Here is a 16,432-nt window from a genome sequence, read left to right as displayed (position 1 = left end):
ACTTCATGTTGATAGTAATTGCTAGCTCCCTTAGGTTATCAGTAACTTTGTGATAGTCCTCGAGGTCCGTGGTATTTCCTTCTTCCAAATACTATGAACTGCTTACGGTAGAAGTTCCTTGAACCAAGAGATCACAACAAGAATGCTCTCGATGAGTTCTCGATTCTATGTTGATACTCTGCCAGTCCTTCCTCTTGAGCATGGGTTATCCGGAAGAAATATGCTGAATTTGTTCGGCATACTAATCCATGCATCCACAACTCAGAAAAACATATGTTCCTTTGGGTTGTCCCTCTTTAGTTGTCTTCTGACCCTGTCTATCAATTGATAGTCAGGAGATATTATGCATTCGTGTTATCGATGCTTATTATTCTTGTGGTCTGTCAAGCCATTCTAATCCAGAATGACTAGGAGAAACAAACTCCAGAACCTCATCCATATCTAGGATTGGGTCAAAACAATTGTATTCCGCGGATCAAAATGCCAATCCAGCTTCTGCTCTGCTCTACCTTGGAGTGTTACATGCTAGATAAGTGTGACTTAGGATCGGGGTCCTGACAGCTTAGAACCAAGGCGTAGGAGCCCGGATTCGGCATCACCTCTAGGTGATCAGCTCTGCTCCAACTGATAGGCTTCTCGGACCAATGCATAAACTCCGGAGTATCTGATGCTACTGCATTCACTTCCTGCTGCTACAACCGTCTACTGCGTCGATCATCAGCCATACTGGTGAACTCCACATAAGCTCCATGTTCTTCGGGGTATTCATCTTGTATGGCGCCGACTGGACTGCCCGCCGGCTACTGGGGCGGCTGTGGAGGCGGCGGCCTAGTAGGCGGAGGAGGAAGGAGGCCGTCTCCCTTGGCGATTCTGGTGAGCCAGTGGCATTTCTAGGTGGTATGGTTTGATGGCTTTGCGCCGCTGTGGAACTTGGAGGGACCATCCAAAGTCTGCTCGTAAGAGAAGGCCGGCAACCAGTTGGACTTGCCGCCTTTCTGTCACCTCGCCGGAGGCTGCCCCTCAGGCTGTTGGTCTTCGACTGTCGCAACCTATCGACTGCTGGAAGTCGGCTGTGGGGCCTTGCGCTTGTGATCATTCTGCTGCTGTCGCCGACTGGTGTCTCCAGCCGGAGTTCTGGGAGCTTGAGGGGCCACTTTGCCAGTCGCACTAACTTGAATCTCTGTCTTCATGGAGGAGTCGGCCGTAACATACTTGTCTACTATGACCAGCAACTCGTTGAGGGTCTCTGGCTCGTCGCAGAGGAGCCTGTGCTTGAGGAGGGTGCCTTCTCTGCACCCGGCGGTGAAGTACTCGATAGCCTGCACCTCGTGCACGCCCTCGCAGGAGTTCCGAAGCTCGCCCCATCGCGTGAGGTAGTTGCGAGTCGACTCGTCTTGGCCTTGCACGCACAAGGAGAGCTGGCGCGGCTTAGGGGGTCGCTTGTACGTGCTGGTGAAGTTGCGGATGAAAGCCTAGGTGAAGTCTACCCAACTGTTGGTGCTGCGGGGCTTCAAACTGTTCAACCATGTCCGGGCCGTGCCCTGGAGCATGAGCGGAACGTACTTCACGGCAACGCGCTTGTTGCGGTTCGCTATGTTGATGGTTGTGGAGTAGTCAACTAGCCAATCTTCCGGCTTCACGGAGCCGGTGTACTTGGGCGTGTCTCGGGGGAGCGTGAACCCCTTGGGAAAGGGCTCGTCTCGAATGCGGGGTCTGAAGCAAGGCGGGCCCAGTTCATCTTCTTCTTCTAGCGCCAGGGATCGGTGGAGTCGGTCGATCCGGAGGCAGGCGTCGTTCTCTTCGACTCCCTCTCGATGGCCGAGGCGGTCGCCGAGTGTCAGATGCTTAACGGGCAGCGGGGAGACTCGTCTTTCTCTTCGTGGTGGGGGAGGCAGGTAGTCGCCCTGCCGTTCCACTACTCTTGGGCGGCCGTCTTGGTCGCGCTCGATGGTGATGCGAGTCCGACTGTGGCTGACAGCCGGATCCTTCTCTCTTCTTCCGCGGGCTCCGCGAGTCGGTGTCCAAGACGTCGCGCCTTCATCTCGGCGGGGAGGTAGGTCATCATTTTGTCGCTGCGGCGCCTCCGTGCGGCAGCCGGCTTCGTTCTATGCGGCAGCCGTTTTGAGGAGTCGCTGGACTCGCTCGGTCATCAAGCGGCGCTCTTCGCCTTCGAAGTTGTCTAGTTCGTCTGCTGCCGCCTGGGCGGCGCGGATGTTCTCCGCAGGCATGGCATATACGCGGCGATCGGCCCCGAACAGGTTGGCGATGGCCACGCCGCGTTGTCAGACCGCGCCTAGGCGGCTAGGCCCAGTCAGCGCTGGCGAGCCGCCCACAGCGCGATCCATCTCACGTTGGTAGGCCTCCGACAAGCGTCTCATGCTTGCCAGCTTCTTCGCGCCTTCGACGAGCTGAAGGCGGCGTGCCTCCAGCGTCTCGGCGTCAACGTCCTCCAGAATGGGTGCCGTCAGGTCTCGCAGAGCCGCGTCGAGCGGGTCATGGGCTCCTTCACCGGAGTGCTCGCCAAGACTAATAACGTGCACCTCCGTGACGGCGCTTCCGCCGCTCTCTTAACGAGGTAGCGGCTCGTCGTAGATCACCACATTGGAGGGGAACGTGTCGAGCGACACGCTGTCGGAGTCGACCAGCATCGGGTCGGTGGAGCCTACGGACTCCAAGTCTACGGCAGGCTCGCCGGCGACGTGGAGATGGTCGAGGAGGCCCGCGAGGAGGCTTTCGGGGCCGCCCGTGCCCGCATCGGATGCAGGCTCGTCGGAGGTGCTAACCTCGCCGAGAAGGTCGGCGAGGCAGCTCACCGCGCACGCGTCGTCGATGCTTTGCAGCGCGTCAGGGCAAGCGCCATCGGGCGTGCTGGGCTGGCTACACTCGCGGGGGAGGAAAAGGGTTCCCATCCAAAGCAGGTCTCCGGACGATGGTGCACCTTGCCCCACGGTGGGCGCTAAATGTCGGGGGTTGGATGCGACATATGCCAAAGGATGGCTTATCATGGTGGGAGTGAGTAAAACATCGTCGGTGCCAGGAAACGGGATTAGGCGAAGGCATGCACGCCGGCGAAACTTACCCAGCTTCGGGGCTCTCCGGGGAGATAACACCCCTACTGCTGCTCTACAAGGTCTCCGCATGATCACTAAGGCGTAGTGACTACAAGGTTGCTCCTAGAGCTGTATTCAGGAGGTAGAAGGAGGCAAGGCTAGCTCTCTTCCTCCTATATGATCTGGTCTAAGGCTAATGGATGCGAACCCTTTGCATGGGTGCCCCGAGGGGTTTATATAGGCCTAACCCCCGGGGGTACAATGGTAATCCGGCTGGGCGCGGGTCCCAGCCGTCTGTTTCACAGGCTGCCGTCCTCTCCACCGACTTCTGGGGCCCGCCGACTTGCGGGCCCCGCCGGCGAGTCCGGCACTGTAGCCGTGATTCTGATGACGCAGGCTTGGTCACTGGGTCGTGGCAACAGTGCTGCCGTCTAGCGGGCGATCACTGTCGTTACTTCCCGTCTTGTCTGGTTGATGGCGCGTGGGACCCGTGGGAGAGGCCGGCCAACTCTGGGGAGCCAATTCCCACGGGGCCGCCTTCGAGGCGTATCCGCCGTCTTCTATGCTCTCACTGACTGGCGGGTCCGCCATCTCTGAGCCGTACAGGTAGGCCATCATGGCCACAGTGCACCGCACACTGTGGCCGAGGTCAGGGCTGGCATGGCAACAGTGTCCGGCCATGCTAGAGATCTCCAGCGGTACGGCACACTGTATCCATGCTGGCCCCTCGCAAGCAGGAGGTGACGGCCACACCGTGGTCGTACCCGCCTCGCCTATCGCGACGAGTGTAGAGTCGTGGGCCGACTCTCCATAGCCGGCTCCTGCGGAAGTCGCTGGCCACGAGTCGGCTCATCTCGGAGTCGCCATCTGAGACTCGGCTCATGTGGGAGTCGCCATCTGAGACTCGGCTTTGAGGGGTGCGGCCTGGCCCGATGTCTTGAAAGGTTCTGGGGCTCGGGTTAGCCTACCCGTGGCCCATTACTCCGACAACGGCCGATTAACGACGACCCGTTATGGTCGACCCATGAACAGAAGATTCCAACTCTAGCCCATTTATGGCCATAATGCGGTCTGTTATTGGCCCATGTTTGGCCAACCGATCATACGGCCCGTATAAGGCCCATTGATGATACGGCACGTAGAAGGCCCATTGTGTCTATGACACGTAAAAGTCCCATTGTTTCTACGGCCCGTAGGAGGGAAATGGTAACTACAGTAAATACGTAGCCCATGGTTATTGTGGCCTAGTTTTAAAAAATAGGTTATTGCGGCCACTAGCAAACCGCGGAAAAAGAACTACACTAACTACAAGCAAAGAAATAAACAAGACAATGAGGAAATAAATAAGCAAGCAACTTACGCTAGGCTATCACGGCTATTGCACATATTACATCCACTGGGCATCAAAGTTCTCCATCAGTGCAAATATAGGGAACACAGCAGCACATAAACGCCGCAACAAAACAAGTCCTGAACTGAAACCACTTCAGAAGGGCTCAAGAAACAATATCCTGGGTACCCATAATGCTGACAAGATGCTTAGCAAGCTTATTAACTTTCTCTTGTTTGGCGCTTAAGTCCTCCAGCACTTGTTGTTGCACCAGAAAGTATGCATCTGAATTCTGTAGGGACTTCCTCAGTCCTTCGACTTCCTATCGCATAACATCTGATCGATGTCTTTCAACTTGAAGTTGAGACTCAAGAAGCCGAACTGATTCAGGCAACGAGTTCGAATAGCTGGTGCCAGTAGTAGTAGCCAGTAACTCGAACACTACATCAAGACAGGACTTTGGGGTTGTCTCAGTGTCTTCAATATGGTTTTTATCAGCTTTCTTGGAGACCAATAGGGATGTCTCACTATCTTGAACCTTATCTGCATTACTTCCTTTACCATTGCATAACGGGGTACTGTTCTCCAATATTTTATCCGCGTTCTAAAAGAGAAACAAACAAACACATCACATGTTCACAATGTAGTATATGAAACTCATTTTGGTAAACCAGTTCAGTAGTAAGGTGGACAGGATAACAGCATGAAACAAACATCTATCTATGTAGTATGGTCACTGTATGGTCTATATCATTCTAGATTATGTTGCCAAATCAAGATAGATACAGTTCGAATCATATCTATTTAAGACAAAGCAGCATAGATAGAATATAAGTGTGGGAAACTACACAACAATAACAACACTTGTAATGTGCATGGCATGAGAACATAACTGTTTATTCAATTGAAACTGAAATCAACATAGAGCAAGTTACAACAGCAAACAGCCAAACACGTTCAAGAAACAGGTTTTAAACATACCCGTTGCGCCATTGGAGTTTCAATTGCATCCTTCAAATTTCAAATTAGTTGGTATGAGTAAATACAGTGATGCAAGAGCAAAGTAGTATGAACCATAGCTACGGAACCTGACCTGAGAACAATTCTTCTTCTGCTTTAAGCATTGACTTGGGGTTTGGAGTGGTGGTCCTCGTGCTATGGGCACTGCAGTTTCCTTACTAACTGCTCGTGTTTGGGTGCTTTGTGGTGGAGACGGTGCTGTGTCAACGGGAACTGGGAGTCTATCTGCTGGGGTTGGGGTTAGAAGGGGTGTAGCTGGTTCTCTGTCCAACTGGGTAGGGGTGCAATCTGCATGAGTGTGGGTTATGTGTGGTGGGGCTGGTTCTTGGGCAAGTACAACCGTGGTTCTATCTGCATCGACAGGTAGCACGATCTTTTCTGAAGACCGTGTTTTTACTCCCACAAATACTGCCATCACTCCCTCCAATTGAAATGGCTGATAAACAAGAAAAGTAATTGAATGTACAGACATTGTAAGATAGACATGTGCAATGGATAGTAGGGAAGAAAACATGGCATGAAATAATTCACATTTATGTTGTGTAACCAAACAGAATAACAGGACATAATTTCACATATATGATGGCTAATTAAATAGGATAGCATGACACAATTTCACATGTATGATGGCTAACTAAACAGGATAGAATGACATACTTCGAAATATGATGACTATGTAAACAGGATGACATGATATAACTCTACGATGTGTCTATTAAAGTGGTTGGCATGCCATAAATCACGATAGAATGACATAATATAAAAAATGATGACTATGTAAACAGGATGAGATTATATAACTATATTATGTATTTAGAAAATGGGTTGGCATGCCATAATTCAGATACATGCTGTCTATGTAAATATCATGGCATGACATAATTCAAATATATGATTTATATACTAAGGAAGTGAGCAAAGGGCAATCGCATATATGATGTGTCAACTAAGGAGATGGCATTCAATATTGTGTATATGATGTAAAGACTAAGCATTGCAATACAACATATGCATGATATGAGTAATATAACCCTGCAAAGTTTGAGCATACACCTCAGGGGGATAATAGGACTGGTCATCTGCCTCTGAATTCTCCTCTGAAGAGCTATCTGTAACCAACAAGATATCTGCTTCAGCAGGTAGCATTGTCTGCTCTAAAGACCTTGTTTTCACTCCAGATTTCTCCATCGCAAATTCAAATGGCTGATGCACAGGAAAAGCAGTTGAATATACAAACATTGTCGACAAAAGCAATGAGAAATACAAAAAGACGACATGTTATAATTCACATATATGCCGCTTGCCTAAACAGCATGGCATTGCATAATTCACATACATAATGCCTTGCAACAAGATAACATTGCATAATTCACATATTTAATGTCTTGCAACAAGATGGCATTGCATAACTCACATATATGGTAATTAGACACTAAACAGGTGGCATTCACACAAAGCATGTCTAAACTAAGCAAATGACAGAGCAATGCAAGATAACATACGCACGATATGAGCAACATAACCCTGCCAAGTTAGAGCATGCACCTCGGGGGGGGGGGAATATGACTGGTCATCTGTCTCTGAATCCTCCTCCGAGGAGCTATCAGTAACCAGCAAGACATCCGCTTCATCAGATAGCATTGTCTGCTCTGAAGACCTTGTTTCCACTCCAGATTTTTCCATGACCGTGTCGAATGGCTGATGCACAGGAAGAGTAATTGAATGTACTAAAATTGTTGACAAATTTAACATGTAATAAAAAAATGATGGCATGATATAATTAACATATAATATGACTGGCTAACCAGGGTGGCATTGCAAAATTTGCATATATGATGCCTGGCTAAATAAGATGGCATTGCATGATTCACATATACGATAAAGAAACTAAACAGATGGCATTGACACAAAGCATGTATAAACTAAGCACATGACATCTTTAATGTATACAGTAAGCAATGCAAGGCACCATATGCATGATATTACCAACATCAGCATGCCAAGTTAGAGCGAAGACCTCATGGGGGTAAATAGGAGTGGTCTTCTCCTTCTGAATCCCCCTCAGAACAGTTATCTTCCTCTTGATTACGATCCGAAATGGTTGGAGGGGGGGCTGCCTTTGCGCCCACCATGGAACGACGTCTGCATGAAATTTTATTGCCACGCAAGGCTCGTCTCTTTTCCTCTACATGATCAGTTCCATTGTGTACAATAACTGGCATGCATAGGAATAAAACATAGTGAGATTATGTAAGGAGTGCATGCACAAATCCAGAGTGATGGTAGCAAACTATTGATAGACCCAAAACCAATGATAGCATGCAGATAATAACTTTAGTTAAAAAATACAGATAATCGCTCCTTTAATGTTTGTTTGCACCCAACATGAAACTCATAGTAGACACCGGAGATTGACCAGATAGTACTGATTGTTGCCCCAATATGTACCCCACAACCATTTAAAAACTCAAATTTGAGCATTAGTTTGGACCTGATTCGGAGTCTAATAGGTGAACACGACGATAATGTAGCATGTCATCATATGAAGCGACGCATAACGTAAGCAGACACGGAAGAGTGTGACCTCTCTTGCGGACCCGTGTAGTCCTCAAGGTCATCTGCTCAGTTGATGATGGTAATGCAGTTGTCGTGGCTGCCGGCGGCGGGGAAGAAGATCTGATGCGGCGAAAGATAGTCTGGAGAGCGGATCCCTACTGTGGTGAACCCTTTCATCGTTGGAGCAGCTGAGCTAGGGTGGAACACAGCGCCGTAGGAGTAGGACAAACCACACAAGGTTTTCTTTGACAGATATCTGTAACAGAAGTAATTGAGTAAGGGCTTGTTTGAATTTGAGGATTCTAACAATGCAGGGATAGGAAATGGACAGGAATAGGATAGGAATGCACGTGCAAAATAGAGAATTTAAAAACACAGGATTTCTACCAATCTGGGTGTTTGATTCACAAGAATTGGAAGATCACAGGATGCAAAAAAGCATGGTGAGATTAAGTCAAACCACAAGAAAATGTACGGTTATAATGCTATTATGCTACTATCTCTTAGTCTTATGCTTGATGAATAGGAATATGAAAAGGAGGACAAGTGGAAATTAGAATTCCTACGGTTTTTCTTTGAAGGAGACACTAAAGGAACAAATCCTATAGTTTTCCTTTGCTCCATTCCTTTGCACCAAATTCATGAAAAGTGGTACCATAGGAAACTTTCCAATTCCTATATTTTTCATTCACTTTTCCTTTCAAGCACTGGCGATTCTAGTAGGTTGGCTTGAGCAAGGAAAATCCTACACTAAAAAAATGTTTTTGTGCTACTTCTATTACTTTGGGCCTAGGCCACTGCCATACTAGCTCAACTCCCAGGCCCATCGACAAATGCACAACTCAAATGCGCAGAGATAAATAATGATGGCATTCAAGAGAGTCCATCACCGATAGCTAGGTTACCTGGTACCTCACTGCTTGTCATATAGTAGGATAAAATAATCGTATTTCCCGTTACTACGAGTGCTTAGTGGACAATATATATAACATGTAGAGTAAAAAAGAGATGCAACAAGTGTACAACCTCTTTGGTGAAGCCATGTCGATCTCAGCGTGATTGGGTTGGCCAGTGAGGATGCTCCAGCTGACTTGGCTGTCAGAGGAGGGGAAGAAGATCTTAGGCGTATAGAGATGGAGCCCGAGGTACTGCTCCGCTGTGATGGAGGGTTTCTTCGTTGGAGCAGCTCTGGTGAGTTGTACGATGCCGAGGCTGAAGCGGGACAAGAGAGACAATGTTAACCTGAGTGGAATTCTAATAGCATCTCCAATACATGACGTAAAATACATAACCACAAAGTGCTAGATGTAAAATACATCAGCCGCTCATCTCTGAACTTAACTGTTGAAACTGAACTTAACTGTTGAAACTAAACTTAACTGTCGAAACTGAATTTTGCTGTCGAAACTGAACGCACTAGCAAGGTGAGGCTACACGTAGGTCAACTGACTTTTTCATCTCTGGTCAGTTGATTTGCAGCCATTGGATACGAAATCAAGGGCATACGGTTCATCTTCAACCTCCAACCCCCTGAGCCGCCAGCCACCACCGGCCAAACAGCAGCCCCCCGCCGCCCTGCCCTCCCCGAAAACACTCCACACCGTTGGTCCACCGCCGCCCCGGCCATCCCTCTAGGCCCCCTGTGCCTAGCTTTTTCTCAGGCGATCCCCATAACACCGCTGCCGTGGATGGAGCCGCGCCGTGTCAGCTCTCGACTGAGCGCCGACAGCACCGTGAGATCAAATCAACAAGAAAATGCGGCGATTATTGTACAACCACTTTGGTGGTGCCGATTAGGCCGCATCTTCATCCGAGGAAATGGTGATGATGATGCTCTTCCGGTGGTGCACGTGAAGACGGCGGTGTGGGAATGGAGGTGGTGCGAAAGACGAGGGTAACATCGGGGCAGCTCCTTAGAGGTGGAGGACGTCGAGGTGTTGCTGTGGATGACGTCGTCGGGGAAGAGGCTCCGGCTGGGTGGCAGACGGAACAGGGTGTGGGGTTTCGTCGCGGGTTTTCATGGCCTCGGTGTACGAATGGGTGGGCGAATGGGATGGCAGTGCGGAACCATGGCTTAGGGACGCGCTTGTCCAAAATGTGGGGTAAGTTACGAAAGTACCCCCACTGATTTGAGGCGGTTCTTTCGGTTCAGGGGTACCACGGGCATTTCGCATGTCGGCATTTCGCAGGAGGTGGGAGTTTTCGCGCGCATTGTAATTTCAGAATTACAAGGCGCGGGTTGAGGTGGAGGGAGTTGTCGGAGCACAACGAGACAAAGATACATCTTAAATATTTTGGGCTAACAAGACGCGGGTTGAAGAGGCGGGAGTTTCGCAGCACGATAGACAGAGACGCTAGCTTGAATTTTCGGCATAGCAAGGCGCGGCTTGAAATTTCAGAAGAACAAGCTTAACGTGTACCAAAAAAAGACAATTTGCACCTCAACATGCAAAACACACACACAAACACCATTTAGACTAGAGTAAGGTACACGTGCATTGCACGCATGAGATTTGGCAACCAAATTATGAATAAATACCACATTATAGCATGTAAGCTTTGAGCCATATATGCATGATGTAGATGTTCATTTAATTCTTATAGTTCGTTTCATTTAAAATCATCTAGTTTTTATAAGAAAGCTAATCTATTTTAAGATTCATGGAATTGTGCGTTTTAAGACATAAAGTAAAGAACATATAATGGCAAATCATGTAGAAAAACATTTGGGTAATTCTGATACGGAAGATTCTAGAACAAAGAAGAAGTGCTTGTGTTTTGATGTTTGTGCATTATGCTTAAGTTCAACCATGGAGTCTTCTAGATTATACATGTGGCAAAATCTGGTGGAATCTAGATGATATCCAACGGCTAGTAGTGCTCAAATTTGCCATCTTTGGACCATCGGATTCGCCTCATCCAACGATCATCTTTCAAAGTTAAAGTTACATGCACACAATATAAAAATATAAAATATAATATATATAGGGGTATAGATATAGATATGTGATGTGAAAGCCACCCATCATCTCCAATTAGAATAGTGTGTCCATGCACGGATGCGATGTGGCCAAATGATGTCTGCCATCCGTATCTCAAATTCAAATGAGTCTGACCTTGTTCAATGTGTATACATTACAACATGCTCGTTTCCAAACCACACTGCGCAGATCTCCGTTATATTCATGCATGCATGGGTTTCAAACATCAGGATCTCTTATTCAAATATTTGAATTCAACTTTACATTGATTATGACCTCACCTAGTCTTTTACACCCACATAGTCGTCTACTCTTTATAATTGTACCACTAACTTTCTCTCGTGCATGCATGCACACACACTACCAGTCGACATTATCCATCGCACACATGCAATCTTTTTCTTCAGGTCGGTCTCCCATGAAGGCACACACCCACACACATCCCCCTCTCCATCATATCGGGCATTCTTTATCTCTCATGCGTGCATGCGCAACGATTGATGTTCCTCTATGTATGTGTGTATATAGCTAGGTCTTTCATAGTTTTCCACACAAACCGATCAATCGATATATCCAGTGAGGTCTCACCCTCTTTCCCACGTCCACATCGATCAATCTATACCTCTCTATATAGGATTAATATATATAGCTAATACACCCACATTAATTATATATCCAATGTCCCCCTCTCATCATCCATGCCTTCCGCTTCATCTCTCAGATGTGCACACAATGGTGAAGACAGGGGGCAATAAGGGCCCTGCCCCCCCTAACATCACTATATATCGAGGCTAATATGAATGTGATCATTAGACAATTGCTGCTAAAAATGGTTTAAGTTCATGAATTGACCCTCCTCGTAAAGGATTAGCAATGCTTGGCCCCCTACCTCATTTATTTTTCATGGCTTCGCCACTGCGCGCAACAGCGCACGTTCTCGCCCCCTCTCTCTAAATATCGATCTCGCACTTGTGCATTCCTTCATAGTCTCCCTCCACTCGGCACCTCGCACCATCTTCTAGCCCCCCACCGGATTTTGCCACATGTAAAATCTAGCAGACTCCATGGTTGAACTTAAGCATAATGCACAAACCTAAAAACAACAGTGGTTCTCTTTTGTTCTAAAATCTTCCATATCATAACTGCCCAAAAAATTTTCTAGTTGAATTGCCATTATTTGTTTTTTACTTTATGCTTTACAACGCACAATTCCATGAATCATAAAATAGATTAAGGGCTTCTTTGATTCAAAGGATTCTCAAAGGAATTTGGAGGATTCTAATCATTAGGAATTTTTCCTATCTTGGTTGTTTGATTCGTAGGATTGTAAACCATAGGAATTTTTTCATATGATTCATTTGCACTAGATTTCATAGGAAACATACCATCCACTCAAACCTCTTTGAACGTTTTTTATGCACAATCAAACACTCATACAGTCCTGTAGGATTCAAGACAACATTCCAGTATAATCCCATGTTTTTCCTATTCCCGCGTTTTGGAAATCCTACGAATCCAGGAGGCCCTAGTTTTTTTTATAAAAAAACTAATTGATTTTGAATGAGATGAACTATAAGAATTAAACGAAGGCCTACATCAGGCATATATGACTCAGAGCTTACATGCTATAGTGTGGTATTTATTCATAATTTGGTTGCAAAATCTGATGCGTGCAATGCACGTGTACCTTACTAGTACTTCGAGTATGTGCAAAACACGTAAATTAGAATTCTAATGGCATGCTACACAGTGTCTCTCTTACAGTTCATGAAGCCATGTGGCACATGTGGAGGCGTTGTCGCGACCTCCTTGTGTGGATTGATCACAGTGACGTGCTGCTGGTTCCAGAAGAATGTACTCGTCCTCCCTGAGCCATACTGGCGGTACATGCACGAAGTGAAGATGTGCACGCACGCACTCATTCCCTCGCACGCACATGTGGGTACAGGGGCGGACGCAATTTTGTACCAAGATCCACCCATTGTGATAATTTAACGCGTGTAAAGTCGTTCACTTCATTGATGGTCAATTAATACACCGCATGCAAATTGAGTGGACGTGAGGGCGGAAGAAAGACATTATTGCTCCACTGCGCGCATGCGAGTAGTTAAAACATGGGTTGCTAGTAGTACTTCCATTGGTCTCCTTCGTATTTTGTGCCAATTTTTGACAGTAACATAATATTTACGCATTTGAGCAGTGTAGTCTACTTGAAATTTATGTTCCGCTAAACTCATCGAGAGCCGTTTCGGGCCTCGAAACCAAAACCATGAATTAATCTTTTTACCTTGTTCCCCTCACATTCAAAAGCCTGCTCACACCTACTAGTACGTACCAAACCTGAATGTCTTCCCACTATGCAGGTATTAGTACTAGTGCTAGTACTTTGGTTATAAAAAGGGAAACTACCTAACCGAAAATTACTCTACCTTTCCTCCTCATAAGTGCTTCTTCTTCGTCCGTCCTTGCCATGGCCGGTGAGCAGAGCTCTAGGTCGAGAACTACTCGTAACAAGGGAGCGGCAACCAAGGCTGCGAAAAAAAGAGAGGGCTCGCCGCCATGCAGAGACCTCGAAAGATCTCTCACGGGCAGGGGATGGCTCCCAGGAGCGCCCTAGCCGTGGAGGCGAACATGCCGAGTCGGCGGCGCTGGAGTCGTTATCCCTCGATGGCATGCTCGATCAGCTCAATAAGCACCTCAATAAGCAGAAGGAGTTCATCCAAGGCTTGGTAGACTTGCTGAAGGAGAGCCTCGACGACATGCCCGCTGAGCTCAATAAGCAGGGGGAGTTGACCGCCGGCTTGGTGATGCTGCTGAAGAAGAGCATTGCCTTGGAGAAGAAGGAGACCGGTGAAATCCTGCGACTTCAGGAGGACAAGGCAAAGCTCTGCCATGAGATCAACCTGTTGAAGGAGAAGAATGTAGGCTGGAAGAAGCTGCATGAGAATAGAGTTCCTCGATGAAGAGGCTATAGGCCCTCCTCACGGAACAGAAGGAGGAGTTAGAGAAGCTCCGCATCAAGCACCAGGCTACTGTCAAGGTACGTAATGCGGCCGTGGAACAGATGATGAAGGCTCGCGTCGAGAAATCCCGCATCATGGACAGAATGAAGAAGATGGCGGAGGAGACGTGCAAGGAGATGGAGGTCATGGAGGCGATGAAGAAGTAGTTACGACTCCGCGGCGAATTAGATCATTCGGGGTGATAATCTTCCTTCTTCTTTTGCTCCCATGTTTCATCTTTTGCTTCGGGTGTTTCGCCGCACGTGTCACGTTCTCTGCGAGGCATAAATAGAACAATGCTTTTTTTGAGGGAATGAAAAGAACAATGCTGACAATGAGATGACTAGCAAATTAGATCATTTTTTATCGCCATATGGTACTGGGGTGCCGTGTTTCGTGCTCCTCCGTCGTAGTACTACTCCAGTGGAAAACTTGAGTATACCACACGGTTCTTTGCTCCTCATCAGGTCGTCGGCGCATTTATACGAGCAGTCAAATCACAAGGCCCCGCCTTCTAGCAGTAATGAGCCGCCAAATCACAAAGGCCCTCGCCTCTCGTGAAACCGACCAAGCTAGACTGCCCTGCCGTCTAGCCTTTTAAAATATGTATACTTTTATACAGTAGTAGTATCGACGGATTGCGCCATGGAGCAAAACTTGAAATTAAAAAAAAGGTGGTACATATAGAGAGAGCTCGTCACCAAATTATGCATATAGTACTATTAAAAAGGCTAGTCACAATAATGGTGTCCAGCACAACCCACCCCTCAAATAAAACTAAGCATCCTGGAATTCTTTGACAAATCTAAGCACCCTGAAATTCTTTGACAACTAAACTGCTAGCTATATGATGTTGGCCATATATATTGTATGTATATAATGTGAAGAAACGAGTGGTAGTACTATACCAACTAAAAGATGAAATGTAAGAAATACTAGTATGTACGTACTGAAGAGTTAAAGTAACGAGAAGAAACATAACATAGTTTTGCTGGGGGCTCAACACAACACACCCCTCAAATTAAATTAAGCACACCTGAAATTAAACTTTGCAACTATTCCGGTAGACACTGCATTAGAACCACCATGAGCAACGACACTGCCACCTTACTCAGAGTCCTCGTCCACGTCCTCGACTTCGTCCTTATCCCTCTTCCTCTTGGCCGATACTTCTTTGCTTGAACCGCACACTTGGCTCTTGCTCTTCATCCAACCCTTGTAGATACTGAAACAAAGGTAGCCATCCATTGTAGTGTAGTGGATGTGGTCTATATCTAGTACATTCCGCTGCCATGCATAACGATGAAACGTGTATGGAGGTTTCTCCAGTTTACCGTACGAAGGATGAACCATGGCTCCTGCCAGGGTCAGCATTGAAGGCTGACGAGAGTACACCAGCCGATTCTTTTTAGGTCGAAGGTGTTGCCTACAATGAGGCCTATCCGACCCAGGACTTCTTTGTCATTACCAAAGTCTACAGTAACGAATTTGACTAGGTTGCTCTCGAGGAAGTCCTTAAAATCTAGGCATTCAACGTTGGAATGGCATATGTGGTAGGCCAAGCATAAGTCATGCACGCAAACCTGGACCACGGTGGGCTTCTTCCTCTCTTCGTCCTTTAGATCCTTATCTCGTCCCAGGACTGTGGTGTACTCAACATCTAGCCCAGCGACCCACTCATCATCTGAGTTTTCGAACATGCGTCTGAAGCGAGAAAGGCATCCTTTGACCGTCGCGGAAGAACGGGTGTAGATGACGTCAAACTCATCGCCGATGATGGTTCTAACCTTGTACTCACCGCCGATCGTGGAGATTTGGGACGCCATGGATTTGGGAGGAGGGTTAGGATTAGTGGAACTACCGTAATGTGAAAGGACGAGACGACTAGGAGCGAACCGTCATAGTATTGAAGGACGTGCGGGGACGAGTAGGAGTGAACTGCCAGCATGCGAACGGCAGGGTAGTGGCTTTCCATTCTCCTGTGATACGGGCTTTCGAGAGCCCTTGGATCTGAGATCGAACGGTTGCATGGCGTGATTCTAGACCTATGGGTGAATATCCTATCCTGGAGGGTTATTCTGCAAATTTTCAGCAACTTAGCATGCGATCATTTGATCTCAGATCCAAGGGCTGCCAGCAACCCGTATCATGGTCGCGCCTACCATGACCGTCGCGTCGCTCGCGCCCTTGGAGATTTAACACATTGCTTTAGGCTATCTGATGTTGGCATTTCATACATAGTCATCACTTAGTCACTCATACTACAACAAGGTTTGCTATAAGTTTATTTATTTTTTTTACTTCTCTCTATCTCTTTGTATGGAGTATCTCACTGGTTGGAAAGGCATGCAAATTCCCAAACCGCTTCCTACACCCTGAATCAAATTTTTTGCCTAACAAGTTGTGCCGTGCAATTGGAATTCCAACTTGAATACTACTACTAGTAGGAGTACCAGGGGCCAGTTCTTTTAGGCTTCTAGATTAGTAATCCCA

This window comes from Triticum aestivum, chromosome 2B (assembly GCF_018294505.1).
Source record: "Triticum aestivum cultivar Chinese Spring chromosome 2B, IWGSC CS RefSeq v2.1, whole genome shotgun sequence".
Classification (NCBI taxonomy): Eukaryota; Viridiplantae; Streptophyta; class Magnoliopsida; order Poales; family Poaceae; genus Triticum; species Triticum aestivum.
This window is presented reverse-complemented; position numbering follows the sequence as displayed.